This window comes from Oreochromis niloticus, linkage group LG9, assembly GCF_001858045.2.
Source record: "Oreochromis niloticus isolate F11D_XX linkage group LG9, O_niloticus_UMD_NMBU, whole genome shotgun sequence".
NCBI lineage: Eukaryota > Metazoa > Chordata > Actinopteri > Cichliformes > Cichlidae > Oreochromis > Oreochromis niloticus.
The window spans coordinates 22437015-22458371 of NC_031974.2; the positions used below are offsets into that span (position 1 = coordinate 22437015).

The 21357-nt window shown below is 40.1% G+C and overlaps 1 protein-coding gene across 1 annotated transcript in view; it reads right to left on the minus strand.

Annotated features, from left to right (window-relative positions):
• Positions 1-21357, minus strand: part of LOC102076257 (myosin-9) — a 147714-nt gene that overhangs the window by 10144 nt on the left and 116213 nt on the right. The window lies entirely within an intron of this gene.

Consider the following 21357-nt stretch of genomic DNA (forward strand, 5'->3'; position numbering starts at 1 on the left):
AGGGGCTTGTTCAGATTAAATAGAACAAGATACAAAGCATTAAAACATGTTAAAAACACAACAGCCTTAATAAACACAGTGTAGTTTGGACCCGGAAATAGGGTTCATACATCATCACTTAAAGACCAGATATCCCCCCTGCTGTGAATGTTTTAATGCAGTACAGTTGCTATTATTATTATTATCACTTGTCATATCCTGTTTATGACAGTTAAAATAAATAACATACATATAAGAAATAAAATCGTCTCGTGTAGACTGTATGTGGTGTTAAATAGGTCTATACTACTGTACTTTAATGTCGGTCATAAGGGTGGTACTTTAAGAGCCATATGTTTTTGAGGTGGTACTCGTTGTGAAAAGTCTGAGAACTACTGATTAATAGTTTTTGTGTTATCGTAGACTGACTTGTTGGTGTTGAGATTGTGGCTATACAAGTTTGGGGCAGTTTATGACTCTTGCTGTATGTTTTAGGTCTTACTGCCAAAATGAATTTGGATGGATCAGTTTTCAAAAGTCTTTCATTAGTGTTGGTTTTCTTGTTAAAATAGCTGCCCCCATGTCATTCTGAATCTTCCTATAACTGTTTTGTCTTCCCTTTGCTAAAACACCACGGAACACCATTTAGCTCAGTTTTTTTTAATAATAGCTAAAGTTATGTTAGCATTTGCAAACACTTTAGCACATTTAAGAAACTGCTCAACTGTCTGCAATTTGAGCAATACTGTGGTTTTATATGTGTTTGTGATCAAAATAGATAGTCTCGTCTCACTTGAATAGTTTTAACCTCCAAAGTGTGTTAGAATCGTTTCATTGTGTAAGTCGCTGCATGAAAAATAGTCAATTTAAATGTCAAAATCTGCCAAGACCACCAGAGTTACAACAGTTTGGAAACATTGCAGGAGCCTGTTCAGAGCCAGAAGAGGAAGGAGACTACAGATATATCACTTTGTAGTCAAGAACAGACAAAAAGAATATATGAAGATGCCGAAAAGTTGAGAGGATGACTCGGGCAGTTTTCCCCCCATACATTGCAAGGGAGAGCATTAGGTGTCAGGCTGATGAGAATCTGTGGCCAAGGACTGGAGCAAAAGCATTCACAACATATTTTCTTGTCCTTTTCACTGTGGTATAATATTGCACATAGCAGACCTGCTTTATTTCTAAATGACATGTTCTTCTTTAAATTGATGGTCGACATGCTTTTGTTCTGTTTCGTTCTATTTACATTAATTTTTTGTCTCTGTTTATTGTACTTTGTACTTTAGATATATAGATAGGGGGAAAAAATCAGATTAAATGTAAATACAAGTGTGCTTTTGCTCCACAAAGTGGAATGGAAAAACCTTGCGTTCTTAAAATGTGAGGAGTTTTCACTTTTCATACATAATAGCTGTTACTTATCCTCAGAAAGATAATAGTCTGGTACAGCAGGCATTCACTGCTGCTGAAAAAAAAGTAGGGCAAGACTGGAAATTAGAAGATGAGGATCAAAAACTTTAAAGCCCCACGCACATCAACCATAGTGTTTTGCTGAATGTAGGAGCTGAAAACATATTGGAAAAATGAGCCAAAGCAATTGAGATAATCTGTAAAATAATAATAATAACACTAATGAAAGACTATACTCCACTTTTGATACAGTAGCTAAGACAGAACTTTTTCCTCTGTTGATAAGATTCGAGTTGTAGATGCTGCATTTCCCAGAATAAGGCTTTCTGCTTACACTCACATGTACACACATACAAACGCACGTGCAGTCTCGCGCCCCATGTCTCATATTGTGTCCAGACATGCTAATACGCACACAAGCACACATGCACACCCACACACACAGACCACATCTTGATTAGGTTTTCATAAAGTCTGGGACTATGCTGAGTCTGTAATTGACTTTGACAGCAGAAGCCTCCATGTCCTATGGCTATGTTAAACGAACAATTTACATCTTCATTTCAAATTCTACATGGATAAAAAGCTATTAATTACATTAGTCTGCAGAGAGTCATTCCAGCTGTGTAGAATGTGTGTGTGTGTGTGTGCATCTCTGTCTGTGTATATCTCTCATCCTTATACTGTATACACTTTTGCTCATTTGTATATTAATGCTGTCTTGCGGCCAAACAATACCCGGTAAGTGCTTCTCCAGAGATGAGTTTATGAGTGTGGAAAGGACTTTTACTCTTATCTATTGCTTTGCAAAGTAAACACACGGCCACTCCTATATGAGCATTTTATGGACAGGGGAACATTTATCACATCTATTGACTTGGCACAGCTTTACACGGTTTTCCGTTCATTGCTTGTAATGCAAACCCTGTTACAAGCAATGAAGAGTTTCAGAATTTGTAAAACAAAATCTTGCGTAAATAGGTCATCAGATAGATAGATAGATAGATAGATAGATAGATAGATAGATAGATAGATAGATAGATAGATAGTTATGGAAAAACACAGGCAGACATGGAAAGATTAGCTCAATCAAAGGGGAAAAACATGCATAACAAAAAAAAGGGGGAGAGGAAAATGTTTTTGCATGACTATCAAGCAACTTTTCTCTCTTAGAGTGCTCCCTGTCAGCTTCAAAGAGTGCTTTAAGAGGCTGGGAAAGTGGCTCTCTGAACAGCAGCGAGAACAGAAGCATCTCAGCCATCATCTCTCAGCCATCTGCGTTATGGGGAGAACAACACAGACCCCTGTGTTTGCTTTGGAGATAGAACGATCAAAGAACAGCACTAACCATATAATGAAGGGACAGATGGACCTTATATGAAGTGGAGAGAGACAGAGAGAACTACAGCAAAATGGGAGGAGAGAGAGACAGAGAGAGGTGTAGACAAAATCAAACTGCAAATGCAACAATCTTTTTAGAAGAGAGAGGGAGAGAGAGAGAGAGAGGTGTGCAGGGGGGATATGATGTGGTGAAAAAGTGCGAGCCATCTCGTCGCATGCAGACTGCCTGCGCTGAATGAGAAAGCTAAAAGGTAATTTCACGGATAAAGAGGAGGCCTAATGCATAGAGGTAATGTAGCAGGGGATGGAACAAAGGCAAACTTTCATCTCTTTAAGCTTGGATGGAGAGAGAGTGAGAGAAAGCGAGAGAGAAAGCTTTGATGCTTTGAAAATGATAATAACAATCTCAAAGTCAGCCTCAGAAGAGAATGTGCCCCCCCCACACACACACCAAACCACCACCACCCCCCCTCACTGTGCCCCATCCCCTCCTCTTCTGCCCCCTACCACTTAATACAACTGCACAATGACTGTCTAGGACAAGGTGGGCTGTGGGTGTGTGTGTGTTAGTGTGAGGAGGGGAGGGGGGTGGTGGTGGTGGTGGGGGGAGCAAATTGTGACACTTAGGGCCTCCAAAATTACTCCTGGAACAAACACAATGATGGCGAGTATAAAGAGACTCATTATATGTGAGATTAGACGACTTTAGTGGACACACAAAGGGGGTTGAATTTATGTAAAGATCACATTTCTCATAGGTGGGATTTAAAGCTACAATGAAATATGAATGTTGAGAAAAGATTCATGGACCGTGGTTCTCTTTCTCTCCATCTCAGCTCCATACAGAAGTGAAGAACTGCTGTCGTTCTTTCTTCAGCTCTGTTGTCTCTGCAGGAAAAAAGCCCACATTGTTTTCGGAGCTTGTATCTGCCTCTTTTCATTCTATAATTCACATCGCCTGTGGAAATGATGGGCATTACACCCCATCTGCCTTCAAAATGATGAGAGGTGCATGAGATGAAGAGGTGTCGCTGAAGTGGGAGCACCTATTGTCTTTCAAGTTAAAGGAAATCCAGTGTACGCTTGGTTCCTTGGACAACGGCTCAAGTGGAAAACATTTTCAGCACGAGGTTTATTAAGAAATAGGACGTCTTCTCAAAAAAATACGAATAAAAAAAACCCACTTCAAATATATGCTTTTTGCAGAATTAAACAAAGTGGTTGGTTGATGAATACATGAATACTAAGTGCATTTCTATTTGTCAAATGCAACATACAGGCTGCAGCTGTCAATCACACACCACTCTTTGCTAATCTATAATGAAATTGTAACTCGAGCTATATATGATTAAAAGCAATTACAGAGTTCAGAATTAGGCTTTCCCATAATTTTTGCACAATTTTCTCTATTAAAAGCAAAGTATGAAACAATTTGTATCCCTTTTATTGTCTTTACACTGAACAGGTGATGCATCTAACTGTGTCAAACCATCTGAGTGCTTTAGCTCGTGATCTTTGACCCTCCGGGGCTGCAGGGATAAACCATTAGATGAGAACGTCGAGCCACTTTGTGTGTGTATGTGCATGCATGGCTGTGTGTGTGTGCGTGTCTATCAAGTGGATCACCTCCCCCACTTTTCCTTCATAGAAAACACAATTTAACACCCAATCTTCAATTATTCAAACCATTTGCTTCGAATGCAATCTGACCCACAAATGTTATCGCACATCTCTAGACAGTCGATCTTGGATGGCTTTAACCCATCTAAATGTAATGTATAATATTAATACCTTTTACAAAATAAATGCATGTAAATGCATTGTTTAAATCAACAAATAGATATGCTAGTCTGCGATTCAAACGCTGGCTCAGAATCTTAAGCGATCAAATCATTCATTTCTCAATCAGACTGAAATTATCCATATAATTTCTGCTTTGTTCCGAGGTATGGCTTTCTCCTGTTGATGGAGAGAATTTGAGTTCTGATCACAGATTAAATTCCAGCATGAAATGTCCTTGTGTCTTACCTCATTGGTTATTCTGTGCTGGTTAGCACCAATTGCGCACAGAGAAAAGACCTTTTTTATCCTTCCTCCCTCATTTCGTTTTTCTCTCCTGACCCCTCTGAGTATCACCAGACCTCAAAATTGCATTGAATATATAAATGCTAATGCTAATAACTGCTAGCAGGAGAAGATAATGTCCTTGACTGGTACAAGAAAAGATCCTTTTCTCTTACATGACTCACTGCCTCTGAATAACATTAGGAGAGTTCACATCCCAGGCTCTTATTTCTCTCTTACTCTGTCTCATTCTCTCTTTTTTTTCTTAATTTACTTGAACCCCCCCCCAAATCTAGCCCTCTTGTAACAGAAAAAAAAATTCAGCTGAAGTGTAAAATATTAATTCATTTATCTGAGTGATAAGATCTTGCTGCCTCGCTCGAAATTCCAATGACATCCATTTGCCATTAAGTCAATGCAACACACAAGCAACGAGGCCTCTGGAGCTTGTCTGCCTTTGCACCATCCTCCGCATCGCGGCTCCATTTTTATGCCTCTGGAAGCTTTTCATGGTAGGAATTAAACTATAATACTTGTTTCAGTGGCATGCATGTTAATGGCTGCAGCAAAGCTGTCATTTAAGAGACACGAGGAAACAGCTGCAGCGAACAAAATGGCCTCTCGTGGAAACACCCAGGATGTCTTTGGGACTTTTTATTGTCTCTCTAAAGATAGAGATCATCCTGATACTAAAATCCCTGCAGTTCTGGAATGAATGTTCAATTGTTATTGTGCATTCTGATTGGTCTCTGTTTAAGAGTGTCCAGTGGGGTCCAAAAAGCCTCTTAGGCCTTCCCAGTAGGGCCTGTCAGTAACAATAGAGGAATTAAAGGACCCTGCACTGGCAAAAAAAAAAAAAAGCCCCATGACATGAATAAGAAGCCAAATATTCTATTGTTTCATATAGGAACTTGGTTCTCTTTGAAGATGGATGTGAAGAGAGCTGCACGGCAGAATTTGCCCTTGCCTAAGTTTCTTAAAAATGAATTATTTCTCGTCTGGCAGGCAGCTCTCCGGAGGTGAGAGGCTGCCTCTTAACATGAGCAGGTATCAGTCTTAAAACCGCTCAAAGTAATTGTACCTTTGAAGTCACACACATCACAGATGGCACAGTCAATATTGCACCAACTTGTCTGAGTACTTTCCCCCCAGTCTCTGCTACAGTTCTGCTCTTTTCCTTGTGACGAAAAATACATTATTTGTCACAAACTTTTTTTTTTTCATTAAAAGGGGCCTGCCATCAATCAGTCCTGCAATCACTCATGCAATCACATTAATCATTCTTCTCTGCCTTATTTGCGTCATTTTGGATAAGAATGTTCAGACCCCAAGTGGAATATACTTCACAGTTACTTCTGCTTCTTTATATACCTTTGACAGCATACTCCTCAAACCACGTCAGCAATATTCGGTAAGAGCAATAGTCACTGACAACTGGCATTGGATTTCTCAGAATTTCAAACAAAACGCCTTTTCAAGGCGATTTTTCTCCTTTATTCTGTATATTTTCACTGGGTGAACAATGAGGTTTCTTTTTAAACAAAGTTGAGGAGTGGTTGAGAATCTAGTGTTAAGTAACAAGGCTGAAACTTAAATTTATCTTGAACATTAAAGTCACAACAAACTGATATTTTGATTTGAATTTTGAGGGTAAAACGTACACTGGCTACAGAATGCATCGGGAGCTGTTCCCTATGAGCTTCGGTTAAATAGGGAACAAGGACATGCTTTTGTTTTACCTAACCATAGCTTTCACCCAGCAAATGGCGGAAAAGAAGCATCTGTGAATACTCTACCTGACCCTGTTGTCAGGTAGGAGGCAAAGACAAAGGGGGAGAGTAATAGAAATGAAAGTAATAAAAGATGGAGAAGGGTCTGGCACTCGAAAGTGTTTAAAATTTAGTTGGCATTACAAGGTGGAGTGAAAAAGTTCCTAAGACTTTGCCTGTTGTGCATGAACCAAGTGCTGGAGGGTGTGATGTGATGCAACCAGTATAGAGACCTGTGTTGTGAATTGCACGATCACTTCCAAGTCAGCACTTATGATTTGCACTATGAAGCAGAAGCCTGTCAACAGGCCGAGGATGACCTAACCTTAATTTTGACGATCATCACTGATGACGAGAGTTTGGTCTACGGCTACTGTACCATGAATCCTTCCACTCCGCTCCGACTCTTAACTCTAAGTTCTTCGGTTACATCCCGAGGCGTTTATATGAGAACATGAGAACGCTGCACTAAAAACAAGCAACTTATTTTGCCACACCAATAAAAGTGTTGCCTTATTCACTAGATTTGGTTCCCTGTTATTCCATTCTCTTATTTGTCTTCAGCCTCTTTCGTCTTCTTTCCAAAAAACTTGAAATTTAATTTGAAAGGTTTGACATTTTGACACAGCGGAGGAGATCCATCGCGTAAGCTTGACACATTGACAGAACAGGGAATGACAGTCACTGGTGGATTTTACCCTGAATATGTGTGTAACTAGAACTAGGTTTATGTTGAAAGTCTACCAGATGAGCCCTTTACACATATCAGTTTGCAAACCAGCATCTATACGCAAAAAATAGCCACAGGTAGCCAAAAAGAAAAAGAAAAAAAATTCAATCACATCCACAAAACAGTGGAAATGAGAAGAGCATTTCTCCAACACCACAAACAACAAAGTTTTAAGGGGAGAAATGGGGACGAGACATCAATCCATCCGCGGCTATGAAATGAGAAGATGAAACAGATGAATCACAGAGACACAGGAGTTCTTGAGTCTCTGCAGGTATAATGCTGTAAATCATTACCACCTTTCGGAGTCACTGCTTGAAGAGGTATTGTTTCAAAATCCCTTTGCTGCTATCTGATGCTCTAAGAGACAAAATCTTTCTGCAAAACATGCACAGGAGATAGAGAGACACACGCACACACAGATGGTAAAGAAGGCATTTCCAGTATGGGAAAAAAAAGAGGAAGAGGGGGGAAAAAAGGCCAACAGCACAAACAGAAAAGAGCATTGAGATGGAGAAGCAGACAGCACAGGAAGACAGCGAGTAAAGTCAAGCTTGAGAGGTTGCACACGTTTCCTGCCTTGATTAATAAAGTCTGGCTGGGGCTCAGGTCAGCTCTCTGCTTATCCAGCACTGCTCCAGCCTTGCGCACTCTCGCACATTTGGTGCCGTCTCCCAGCTTTCCTGTGTTGACTGACATGCCCTAGCCTCTTTTAATTGTTTTTTCAGATGGAGCCATGCCAAAGGCTGAATCTGTTAAAAATGCAGAATTTGTTACATCTGTGGCCATTTACGTGTCTGGATACAGTGTGTGCGCTGCCAAATTTTGATATTTGATACGTCTGCATGCTCCATTTTTTTGTTATAAGACTTTACGTTAAAGTATGTATGTGACTGCAAAGGCCTACTGCACAACCAATGATAATACAATAATAAGGTCATATCAGTATTCATCTCACAGGCCGGAACAGGGTGAAGTGTTGATAGAAATTATATTAGACCATCCAAGATTAAGCACTTTTCCTCAAATACATACTCAGGTACTTTAAGCCTAACCCTTCGTAATGGGTCCATTCACCCACTGCATAATGGGGATCCTGTTACAAACTGCATTTAAAAGAATCAAATAAAACATGTAATTTTGATCAAAAAGTAAGAAACACTCACCAAAATGCATCATTAGGACAGCCCTTGCCCACAGTTTAAGACATTAAGGGCGTTTAGCCATAAGGAGTGGTGAACATAATGGGCTGGGTGTGGGTTCATCGGGTTGTCTGCTAACATTTTTATTGCCTTTTTGCTCCATACTTTACCCATTAAAGAGTTGGAAATGTACAAAAATTGTGTGCCAATTTGCCAGTTATTTGCCCGCTAAATGTTGAAGCACTTTGCTGTCATTTGGGGTGATCAATGCTTAATGAATTAGTCTGTTTTTCACCTCCGTTAAAGGCAGACATGCTTAGCACCTTCCCAATCCCTCTGAGACCCTGTCTGATGGAAGCCTTCCCCCCCTAATTTATGAAAAGTGAGGAGCTAAGCAGTTCATGCGTCTAGAAGTACCAGCTTTTTGGTAAATTGCTTTTTCTGAATTCACTTGAGTCCAAAACGGAACTCAACCTCAACTTTCATTAAACGGAGGATGAAAGAATGTCTTGAGAAGTGGTGGAAATAAAGAGGAAACAGAGACAGACAGACCATAAGATAAATGGCAGGAGCTCAAAGCAATGTTTACATGATGGGAATGAGTGTCCTAATGCAGTGATGATTGCAGAGTGTTTCCACTGATTCCATTTAGCCTATTGAATTAGCCAGAGCTGGAGTCAGCACACTGGCCGCAGCGCTCCAGAAACAGACACCCAGGCATCAAAATCCAATTAAATCCATTTGTTAAATAATGTAATGATTGCCTAAGCATACTTTTCACTTGGACTCCATTCATTTCAAGCCATAAAAATGCCATTGTTTTCTGAGCTTTGGGAAAGGTTATGCAGATTGATAGAATTAATTGTCTGGCAGGCAAAAAAATGTCATTACAACACTTAGATGGCCATGATGGCCCATTTATATCCCCAGTCTGTTAGCGGCCAGGCATTTTAATTTGTAACTTGACATGATAATGTGGCTGGTTCCCAGCTCGCAGACACAAATACTGCCTTGATTAAAAGCAACCATTTCTTTCTCCTTCCCAATAGCTGGACATTAAGAATCTATAAACTATATGCTGTAAACTTTATCTGGCAAACAATTAGCTTGCTATATGGTGCCATCAACATGTAACGTGCAGATTTAAAGTCACATAGTTATATGATAAACATGATAAAACCGTTTTACACATGAATGTCTAAAACATAAGCAGCATTTTTGAATAATATGAATGCAAGGCTTCTTAGAAAAGAAATGCTTACTTTAAGAATCGCATAATATTCAAAGTCAGTGGATGTATTCAAAGAAAATTCCACTTTGATTCACAAGAAAGGTGGAAACAACCTTTTATGGAGTAATGAGAACTATTTATCTCGTGTATCTGAGTTATTTTAACAATGTAATTCAGATGTTTTCTGAAGGATTGTGCCGGATGGCATGAGATTATCTCTGCATAGGTCATTCCCGCCAATATTAACTGTAGTATTTAACCTGAAATCCTGACAGCAGCTTCTGGGACACAAGCAGCGCATCTGTGGATATACTGATCAGACTGCAAACATCTCTTCAGAGGTCACCGACTTGGCTTGAGACTGAATTAGACACGGATGGAGAACTCTCCTGCATTATGAGTGGGGGGAAAAGGCTATGTTTCCACGGTAACATATTCCTGGATGGGTGTGAGAGGACTGGATCATTAAACCAGACTGGAGATTTCAAGGTCAAGGGTCAGAGGTGCCGCAGCCCAGCGGGAGCAGCTTGTCAATCTATCATTACAGAGCGCTCATAAACATACAGCACGCAACACAGGTGTGAATGAATGAACATGCACGCACACACCGCTTGATTCCTGACAATTAAAGAAAAAAATAATTTATTTTCTCATTTTTTCTCTTCTTAACCATCTCAGCTCTCTCTGGACAAACATTCCTCTCCCCACGTCCTCACTACTCAAAAATCAACGTCAATTTTAAACAGTTACATGCCATTCTTTATTAATACAGCTGAATACTATAAATTCTGCAAGTGCAAAACATACAGGAATGTGTGAATGAAAATGTGGTGTTCAAATGATTAATTTAGCCGTGCTGTTATGGACTTTTTATGTATGGCGTGCTTAGCCTTTGATTGTTGTGAATGTGCGATGTGACTTCCAGTGTTTGTGTGGCTTACAGTAGCAGTTTAGCCAACAAGGGCCACCATGTGCAAGACTCTTGTAGCTATTTATCTGGTCGGCTATAGTTTATCTTCAAGGTGATTGATAAAATGTTGAACACAGCAGCATTCCTCTAATTTTGTCCAAGAGTTCTTGTCTGCAATAACATTAAACAGAGCAATAAACACCAAAATTCCAACCAAACACCTGACAGTACGGCATAGTAATGCTTATATGCTGTAATTTTGTCTACACATTACACTGGCGTCGCTGTAAAATATCATGCTGGCAAATCTAGCTAGCAGCTGCTAGTACTTTAGCGGCTGCTGGCAAATCTAGCTAGCAGCTGCTAGTACTTTAGCGGCTAATACTTTAGCGTAATTTAACTGGGAAATGTATTTAAGCTAAAGTGTACACTTTAATAATAATATTAGTGCTGTCAGCGTTAATCTCGTTAAAATGACGTTAACACCATAACCGCATTAACGCGGTTAAGGCAAATCTCCGTTAGCGAGTCAACGCCGATCGCCCCGTGCGTGGGGCTGCACGGCGCTAACGCATTAACGAGCTAACCACGCTAACGCTTTGAGAGATGACAGCACTAAATAATACACATTTCAACAACAACGATAATAACTGTATTTAAAATTAATTAATTTTGGGATTTGTTTTGAGTGAACTAGCATAGCTGCAACTCAAAGACAGTTCTTTCTTTTACTCCACGAGTGACAGAAACTTACCTGACAGAAGTCAACATTTACAAAACACATTCACCTGCTTAAAGCAGTGGATCAGCTGGAAGAAGCCAAAAGCAAAAGCAAAGCACAAAATAAGAACACAGGAGTGTTTGGTGCGTAACAACAATGAATACCTTTATCGAAGCTCCATCTTTTCTCTCCCACGTGTCGTAGTTGTCTAGCTCTTGTGACATGTTTTTTTTCTTCCTTTTTTGCAATTTTTTCTTTGAAACTGATAAAGCAGAATGATCAAAAATAGTTGGAGACAAATGGAGAGCCTCTGGTTTGGAGTTTTGATTTGCGTGACTGGAAGATGCTATGCAAAGAACAAATGATGACAGTTTCTACTGTAGTTCTCTATATCATTATCAACCCTTATCAGCTTTTGTTTTCAAAGCAACCAGATGTGTTACATGTGCCCACTTTGTACTGGGTATCTTGCAAGTGAAGGGAAAAAAAAGCAAGCGTGCGTCTTCTAATATGATGTATGTGTGAAGACAGTTAAAATTAGGAACTCAGCTGTGCTAATAAACACGGAGTGTGCAAAATATTAGGAATGGCATTTTAATAATGAGCTCCATCCGATTGGTCGCAATCAGTGTGTCAATTTGTGAAGCCTTTTTTAACCTCTCATAATCTGAAACTCACCCTCGGGGGAGCTGAGGCTTAAAAAAAGGTGAAATCAATAAAGAATCAAGGCTTTCATGTGGACTCCCTTGATCAGGCTGTCTCTGGCAAAAAAAAAAGTACACATTCCCAATGTTTTTCACAGTTGAATTTGACGGGGCATGTTTTAAAGACCATCAACACTGATAACTATTAATGACACGCAGAAAAAAAATCCAGTACATCGAATACATTATTCAGTATGCTCAGACCTAGATAGGTACACTGTTGCTGATATTTATGTACCACAAACAACTACGCATGAGCTACTTTAATATTCTTTTTGACCAATAAACAAACTCAATATGTACAAAAAAGAAAGCTATTTGGAGGTGCAAAGCAGGATTTTCAGTGGTGGTGGGGCACAAAGTGATTTTCTTTCTTTCTGTACAGCCCGCACAGGAAGGGATGCTGTATTAACTGATATGTGTTGATGTTTATTAGCCTTGATACAAGTCTTGCACGTTGTTCCTAAAAGTTAAAAGCAAACTGAAGCGAGTCATATATCAAAGCGTATCAGGGCAGGGAACCGTGATTGATCGTGCACCTACTCCTGGTCAGATCAATTTGAATTTTTCAAAATAAACATTTCTATCATTGTCTAAAATCTGACAGGTTACTGTGAGAAAAGGGTTCACTTGACTGCGTTAATAGTGGAATAAAAGGCTGCCACGAACACTTTGGCTGTGTTGTGTCTAAACAGCGGAGACAATGACACTGCGGGAGGTTTGTGTTAAACATTCAAAAGTGTGAAAAAAATAAATAAATTTGCCACAAATAATAATAGTTTTAAAAAATCTATTCCAACTACATCATATTAATATAATCATATTAAAGTTAGCACCGAGCTGACAAGCAGTGCTTTGGAGGCATTTTCCAAATTCAGTGGAAATATATTGGCTTCCACAGCATGGGGAGAGATCTTAATGTAGGGCTACAGCAAATGCTTATAAATGAACAAGTGCTGAAGGTGAATTCCCACAGTCAGATTTGATTGCGTGATGTGCAAACATTCAAAGTTGCATCATCAGTGCAAATGTAGCTGAATTTTAACCCATGATTAAAATTTCCAAGAAGGAGCAGTGATCACTGATTCATGATAATGTGTATCTTTAGTAGTAGCAGCTGCAGGGTCTCAGAAAGCAGTAAGGAAGGTGTTGGGAGTTCAGTAGATATAGTTAAGACTCACTGAGGATAAGAGTGACCGTCAATATTATCCTCATGGATGATCATGAGCTGCATACAAGCTGTTTCGTCCAATATCTTAGACACGGATGGAGAACTCTCTGTGTTAGGAAGAAGTTGAGCAAAAAGTAATCTCAGCTCCTTGTTTGCTACTTACATTTCTGGAGGCACCTGCATATGGTGGCTGCGCTCAGCCATAGAAAGGGATGTAGAATGACCCACCCCCCTCTTGCAGGGTGACTGGATAACAAGTGTGAGGTAGTGAGGGAGAGGTGGAGAAAATAACCTCAATTTACACTCATTTTCACATTTCTTTGGCAAATGTTGCAACATATTGGGTTTTGCTGCAGCAGAGCCTGCTTTCTGTCCGGTGTGTGTGCTTGTGTGTGGCATGTGTAGACAATGGGCAGACTCTCCTGGTCTCCTAGTTGTCCTAACCCCCTGCGGCGAGGCTGAATAACACACCTCATCCTGGGCTTCTTTTCTCTCGCGCGCTCATTTTCACACTCCCCTTTTCTCCACTTCCAAAAGGCTGAGACAAAAGCAGGCCTGTGTTATCGCCACTTTGTTTGCGAGTGTGTGCGTGAGCTTGTGTGTGTTTGTGTGTGTATGTAGAGGTCCTTTCTTGCTCCTTCAGGAAATGGTGCATCAAAGAGCATTATGTAGATGCTTGAATAGCTGCTGTTCAGGGTCTATCGGGGGTCGCCATAATTTTGTCTGCGCCTTTCTTTATTTTAAGAGAGAAAGTAGAAATGATCACGACAGAAAAAAATGTTCTTTTTGCAACACGGCTTTACAAAGCAGTATTTTATATTTTCTTAATGGTTTTTCCTTCTTTTCTCGAGACAAATATGAAGTCTTAGTCTTATGAGACTAATTACATAATTATTTCTGCTATTTTGCTTAAGTGCGTCTTAAGAGTGATTTTTCAGAACTTTAAAAGAAGTCAGGACAAAATGTTCAATTGACTTCTGCTTTGACTATTTTTCCACTTTTCTTTTTAGCTAATTGTTTTTTCCCGTTGTTACTATTAAAGCATGAAAGCCAATGATTAAACGCCATAGCCACTCGGTTCTGTACTGCAGTGATGCTTGCTGTACTAAATAGGCTCTTGTACAGTAAGAATCATCAGTAGACACAGCTTTTCTTCCTCTAGGTGTTCCAGAAAACATGGAGCCTTCAGCATGTGTTTAATAAAAAGAAAAAACAGCTTCTTTAACAAAGCCAAGATCTGTCATCTCACCTCACACAACTTACATCTATATGCAACCATTACGTATGGTTACCCTGCAATACAAGGCAAATCATCCTGATTTTTCTATCTAAATTTGCCCCCTTGCATTACACAGTTAATCATTTACCTCAGCCAATCTCTCCAATCTTAATGCCTGTCTCAGAGAACCATTTTATGTCCGTTTCCATTTTTCACAGGACTTGTGATGAACTACAATATTAAACCAGGTAGAATGCTCATTTTCTACCCATCAAAAGGCTCAGCATGCGAATGTGAGATTCCTGTGGTGTAGTAGAAGAGGAAACGGATCACTGAGTCTCCCTAAGGTCCTGCACAGTGATTAGGCTTTAGATAGGAGATCATCAATTCATACTGGGATCTATACCGGCTGTAATGATGGGGGAGTGTGTACAGTATGTGTGTGTGTGTGTGTGTGGGAAGGGGAGCAGGGGGAAAGATAGTCAATTAAAATGTGAGGCAGGCTAAAGAGAGTGATTATGTGCTGACCTTTCCAGCAGTTTTAGACACCCTGTCCGTGAAAGGGTTATAAGGGAGTCTAAATGGAAACAGACACACACAGATGCACATACACGCTCACACACATACGTAGAATTACAGACTTTCCATACACTGCGTGCTCTATGGATTGGAATTAATTAAACTTCTAGGTGATATAGTGGAGGCTGATTGGAAGCTAATGTCCTTCTGACTGTTTACCTGCCCAGGGCTGGAACTACACACACCATATCTAATGAGCTGAGGAGTAGGATGAAGAAAGCGCAGCCACACACATTCTCTCCTACACACTGCTGGGCAATTAAAAACCTTCCTCAGCCGAGATTGTGAAAGTTGTAACGGCTTGCTAATTCTCTGTGACTGAGTGGTGGTGGAAAGGCCTGGAGTGTGTTTGTTTTTGCATGTGCACAGTTTGATGTAAGCTGCCTGAGAACTCCTCATTTGTGACTATGTACACTACAACAAAAAAAGTCCCGTTGAACATTCTTACAAACTCCTGACCTTCAGATCAGAAAAGCCACTGTAAATACTTTTGTTGCTAGAGGCGTTTCTTTAATTTTCAGGAACAGAATATGAACATTTACTTGTTTCTGATGGGGAGAATGTGAGATCAGATATAGAAATAAGGAAATAAGGACCTAGCTTTTCAACAGTTGTGAAGCGCTCACATCTAATTGTCATTCATCAGATGTCTAAAATTAGGATTTTCTTGTTTTCTACCCAGCCAGTATTTCTAATCAGTCAGTGTTTATGTAAATGTCGTCTCACAAATCTTACACTCTACTCTGAACTCACCTGCTCAGTTTCTGGAGATAAATGAGTCCCCCTGGATTTGTGGTTTCTTTTGGACACCTGCTCCCTCTCCCTTACCCCCTCCTGCCACGATCTTGCAATATTTCTTAAAGATGTGTGATTATAAACATCTAAAATGGTATACTGAACTTTTTTAAATCACTGAAAATGGTTATAAAGTCTAGTGGAAGTGGATACAATGCATTTTAAACGTTCTGTTCGAAGAAAGTTTTGTGAAATTACTTTTACATTAGGGTATAACAACTGGAATCACCATCGTAAAAGTGGGCTAGTATATAGCTGGTGTTGTACATATTGATAAAAGGCTTGTATACAATATTCAAGTACTGACCCAGGAATGGTCAGTACTGGCTAGGCTAGAAGTCAGATTATTTGCAGTTAAGTTGCCCTGTATTGATTGGGGATTTCAGATAATATCATGCCAAGGTGTGGCAAAAAATGGCGGTCCATCCAAACTGTCAAGGGCGTTTAGGTTTTTTTTAGCTAGCACTAAGAATCAACCAGTAAGTCAATTGACAAAAAGTGTACTTAAAGAAATGTAGATTAAAACTACCAAAAATCTGCACATTTGAAATCCGACTTTGAGTTCAGAACAAACTGATCTTTCTGGTACGCCAAAAGAAGCAAAAAAATAATAATAATAAATAAATAATAATCTGGAATCTGGGAGTAAATGGTGCAAACTTTGAGTCAAAAACCATCCAGATTTTTCAGTGTATCATTAACATTGTTGGCTGCAGCCCAATAATACCAAAGCAAAAGGAAACAATACCAGTTAAAGATTTTTTGAAGAGAAATCTGCCATGATTGCAATGGCAAGTCAGCTCTTCTGATCTAAGGCACCATACCAATGTTCATTTCCACAAATGACATTATCACCATTCTTACAGCAGCCATCTTAAGTGTGCCATCCATTCATGGCTATTCAAGAAAGTTGATTTGAAAGCAATCTCCGGTGTCTGCAATTCTGCGAGGGAGACATTACACTGGGCACGGGCAATGTTAGAAAAGGCACAACATAGCAATAAATATAGAAACTGAAAGACAGGGGACAGTGATAAAGGGAAGAATAGCAGCAGAGAGTGAAGGTGGACATCCTGTACGGGAGGCAATCGGCGTGCAGGTTGGCTGTCCTTTATGACTCTCAGGGCTCATAATAACTGAGCTAAACGTTTATATTAACACAGCATATCAGCCTTGCCATCAGAGCAGTCAATGATAGAGAAAAAAAGCACACATAATTATACCGGGGGCCTCGAAATGAACTGTCGTTAGTTTCATAAACATACAGAAGGAGGGAGGGATGGGAAACGTGAGAGAAAGGGAGAGAGAAGCAAAATCTAATTTACCCCTTCAAATCACATTCATAGGCTGGGACTGTCAGGGACCTCCTGAGAGTAAAAGATGAGAGAGAGAGAAAGAGAGACAGAGAGACAGAGAGACTTAGGAGGTGGAAAAGGTCAGGGGACCTCAGCTTAGAGGAGATAGCCAAATATTATGTTAATATGGACTCTATTTTACATACAGAGCTAATCAGCGTGGCCCAGAATTAAAGGGGCAGATAATTAATTCTAGAGTAAGGGGTTATCCTCTTTGCCTATTGTCTTGGCAGGAAAGAGGAGGGCAAAGAGAGAGCAAGGACAGAGAAAGGGAGAGGAGTCCCTCAGCCTGTGTTGAACATGCAGTGATAAGGGACGAGCCGGGACATGGGAGGAAGCGAGAAGTGACAGAAAAGGAGAACAAGGGAGGGATTCAAAGGAGAAAGTGCAAAAGTATGTTGGATGGAAGTCACACAAAGGCAAATCATATAAAAAGGTCTCGGCGTGGCAATGATGTCTGCCAGGGTGGTTTTTTTACACCTTCTTCACATCTATTCTCTCATTTCTATCAATGGAAAAAAACACACTGTGAGGGATGGACTGACTGGTTTGGGCACGTTCTGGATGACCATCAATGCATCGGAAGGTGTGATAATGGTGTTTGATAAGTGCACTTGATATATATCCTGTCAGCGGCTTGTGAACTACAGGGCAAAGGTGCTGGGCTTGGAGGTGATCTGTCCTAACAGATAATGTAAGTCAGTGAATCATATTGTGCCCTAAATCCAATTTTTCTCTTACAAAAAAGCGCAAATAAATATCAGAGGGATGAGATGTCTTGATTTGTTTCTAATCCAGCGTCACATGTTTATTATTTATATCTACCTATCTGATTTAAGTGACTTTGAACGTGCTGTGGTTGATGATGCTAGGCAGGCTGGTCTTTTAGAACCTGCTGATCTGCTGGGATTTTCCAACACAACCATCTAAAGAGTTACAGAGTGGTCCGAAAAATAGAAACTATCAGCATTAGAGCATTTCTGAAGGCACAACACATTAAACCTTGAAGCAAATGGGCTCCAGCAGCAGAAGATCACCATGAAGACTGCCTGGTCTGATGAATCCCGATTTCTACTGTGGCATTTGGACAGTAGGGTCAGAATGTAGTGTAAACAAGTCATCAGATCTCAATCCATTAGAGCACCTTTGGGATGTGGTTGAATGGGAGATTTGCATCATGGATGTACAGCTGAAAAATCTGCTGCATGATGCTACGATATCAATATGGACCAAAATCTCTCAGGAATGTTTCCAGCAGAGAAAAGTAAGGCTGCTCTGAAGGAAAACAGAGCTCACCTAGCAAAGTGTAACTAATAAAGAGTCCAGTGAATATGAGTATTTAGTGGTGATATATTTCATCCATCCATTCGCTTCCGCTTATCCTTTTCAGGGTCGCTGGAGCCTATCCCAGTTGTCATAGGGCGAGAGGCAGGGTACACCCTGGACAGGTCGCCAGTCTAACACATAGAGACACAGACAACTACTCGCACTCACAGATTCACACCTGTGGGCAATTTAGATTAATCGAGTAGCCTATCCCCACTAACTGCATGTCTTTGGACTGTGGGAGGAAGCCGGAGTACCTGGAGAACATGCAAACTCCACACAGAAAGACCCCGGCCTGATGGTGGAATTGAACTCAAGACCTTCTTGCTGTGAGGCAACAGTGGTAACCACCGCTGCCCGTATATATATTTCATGTAGTTTCATTTTTCCTCCCAGAAACAAAAGCATGGACAAAAATATAAGCTTAAACTTTTGAAGCTTGGAAAAGACTGTAGTCATGGTGAAATACTAAAAAAACATCCTAATGAATGACACAATTTCCAGTGCTTTTAAACATTCCTCAAGTGTCTGTGTGGGCAATAATGGGACAGTTAAAGTTATTGAAAAGTTATTTGTTAATTAAGATCAAAGTGATAAATTTTCCACTATCCACATTGTAAATAGAAAGATTTTGGGTTTTCGTTACTCTCTATGCCCTGCCCCTCTTATATCACAAAGCTAGTGTTGGCATACATGCATAAACATATGCATGTATGCATGGGGTTTTTTCATTGCAGTACAATGTGGTAAACTGTTACAAAACCCGAAAGCTTGGTCCTTCTTTATTTCTCTGCTTCAAGAAGCTGAACCGATTCGCTCTCTGTCTCCAGTATTCCAGGCTCCTGTTTATACCACACACACACGTACATTCACTCTCACACACTCGCGTGTACATGCTGAATTGTCCAGCGCGGCGTAACGTAACTTTACACACAGAGAAATAAAACCACGCCACGCAACAGCGTCTTATTGCATTAATGTGACACTGCACAAACAAGAAATATTTGTACATACACGCATGTTGTACTGCGCACCCAGCTTAGGTTGAGTATGCCCTGTTTACATGGACTAATGTCTGTTAGCAGGTACTTACTTTGAAGTATCATCCCACCATGCCTGTAGAGCAAGCTCAGATTATGTTGAGGCTGTCACTAAAGGGTATAAACATAGGCCTACACAGACGTGTACCCACACTCACTCATGCACAATCAAAACCACATACTCACACACACAAACACCGAGAGCTTACATTGTATCAGTCTCCCTAAGCAGACTAAATGCATCGTCTAGCTGGCCTCAGAAGGTGTGCATCACCGTTCTGATTTACATACGTGAAGTGCAGCAAATGCAGCCTGATGTTTTCACCTCTGCAAAAAAAAGATTACACCGGCTGGCGCTTTGCAACATGAAACGTTCCAGCTAAAATGTAATTTTCACCCCCATTGTTGGGGGATGAAACCAGGCAAACGACAAAAGATGGGATATGACAGAAGAGATACGGCGGAGGGAGAAAAGAATAAAAGACTGGGAGGAGAGAGGGAAGGAAGGATAAAAGAAGGGAGATCCAAGTGTTTGATATTCCAGGAATCACAGCTCAACGGGAAAGAAACCATATCAACTGGTAAAATAAGATCATGCATAAACTGACCTGTGAGGTAAAAACAACAAAAATAAAAAAAAGCCTGCTTCCAAGTTTCCATGTGAACCTTCCTCTTTTTTCCCCTCTCTGTTCTCTTTATTCAAACTCCAACATTTAACACTGTATTTAACACTGTTAATCAATTGACCCCCATTGTGGGCTAATCCCTAACTGTGCCTAATTCACTGGGCTCAAAGCGTTATTCGACTTAGCTCTGTTCACTATCTTTTCAATGACATTTACCCAAATGGGACTAATATGGCCTCACCAGATTCACTTAATTTCCATCTGCTCAATTTGGTGCAGGATGAGTATTAATATGTGGCAAAAGAGGCTCGATTCATCCTTCCTTTCTCTTGTTTCTTCTGCAACCAAAGCGGGGACATTTCCACCTTCAAAAATATAAATTATAGTATTTACAGAGTGGAAGACACTTTAAGCTTATGTATTTTATCCAAACATGCCTTAAAATCTTAGGATCTTGTAGAGAAGGAAAAGTGAAGCCCAACAATCTCAAAGCAGTTGAAACAAAACATCGGCTTCCTTTGCCCTGGTAGAGAGTTTTAGTGTCTTTATAAATTTCAGCCAATGTATTTCATAGAAGCAGCGTTTTGCTGGTTAAATCTGAGCCGTGTTCAATAGTAATGCAATCATCTGAGTTTTTACTCCATTTTCTGTCTCTTCTAGCTGAAAGACCAGAGGACCAGAGTGTGCAGCTTAGACGTCATATGCATGAAAAAAAATACAGATTAAAAACACAGAAGGCTATATATGTGGTTTTTGAATAAGATACCAAATTACCGTCATTTATTTGCATGGTTTTAAACAAGTTTTTGACAGAAACTGTTTCTTATCATCATAAAAACAAAAACGACCTGAGCAAATACAAACCAATTTTTGAAATAAAAAGTAACCGCTTCCTAAACCTAATATCTGGTTGTGCCAGTCTTGGCAGCAAGAACTACAATGAAGTGTTTGCAATAACTGGCAACGAGTCTTTCACATCACCGCGGAAGAATTTTGATCCCCTCTTATTTGCAGAATTGTTTTTTAATTTAGCTACACTGGTTTTCCAACATGAACAGCCTGTTTTGGTCATGCAGAAACATCTTAATAGGATCTCAGTAGGATTTGAGTCCAGACTTTGACTAGGCCACTCCGAAACCTTCATTTTGTTGTTTTGAGCCCTTCAGAGGTGGATTTGCTGGTGTGGTTAGATCATTGTCCTGCTGCATAATTCACTTGATCTTAAGCTTCAGAGCACAAACT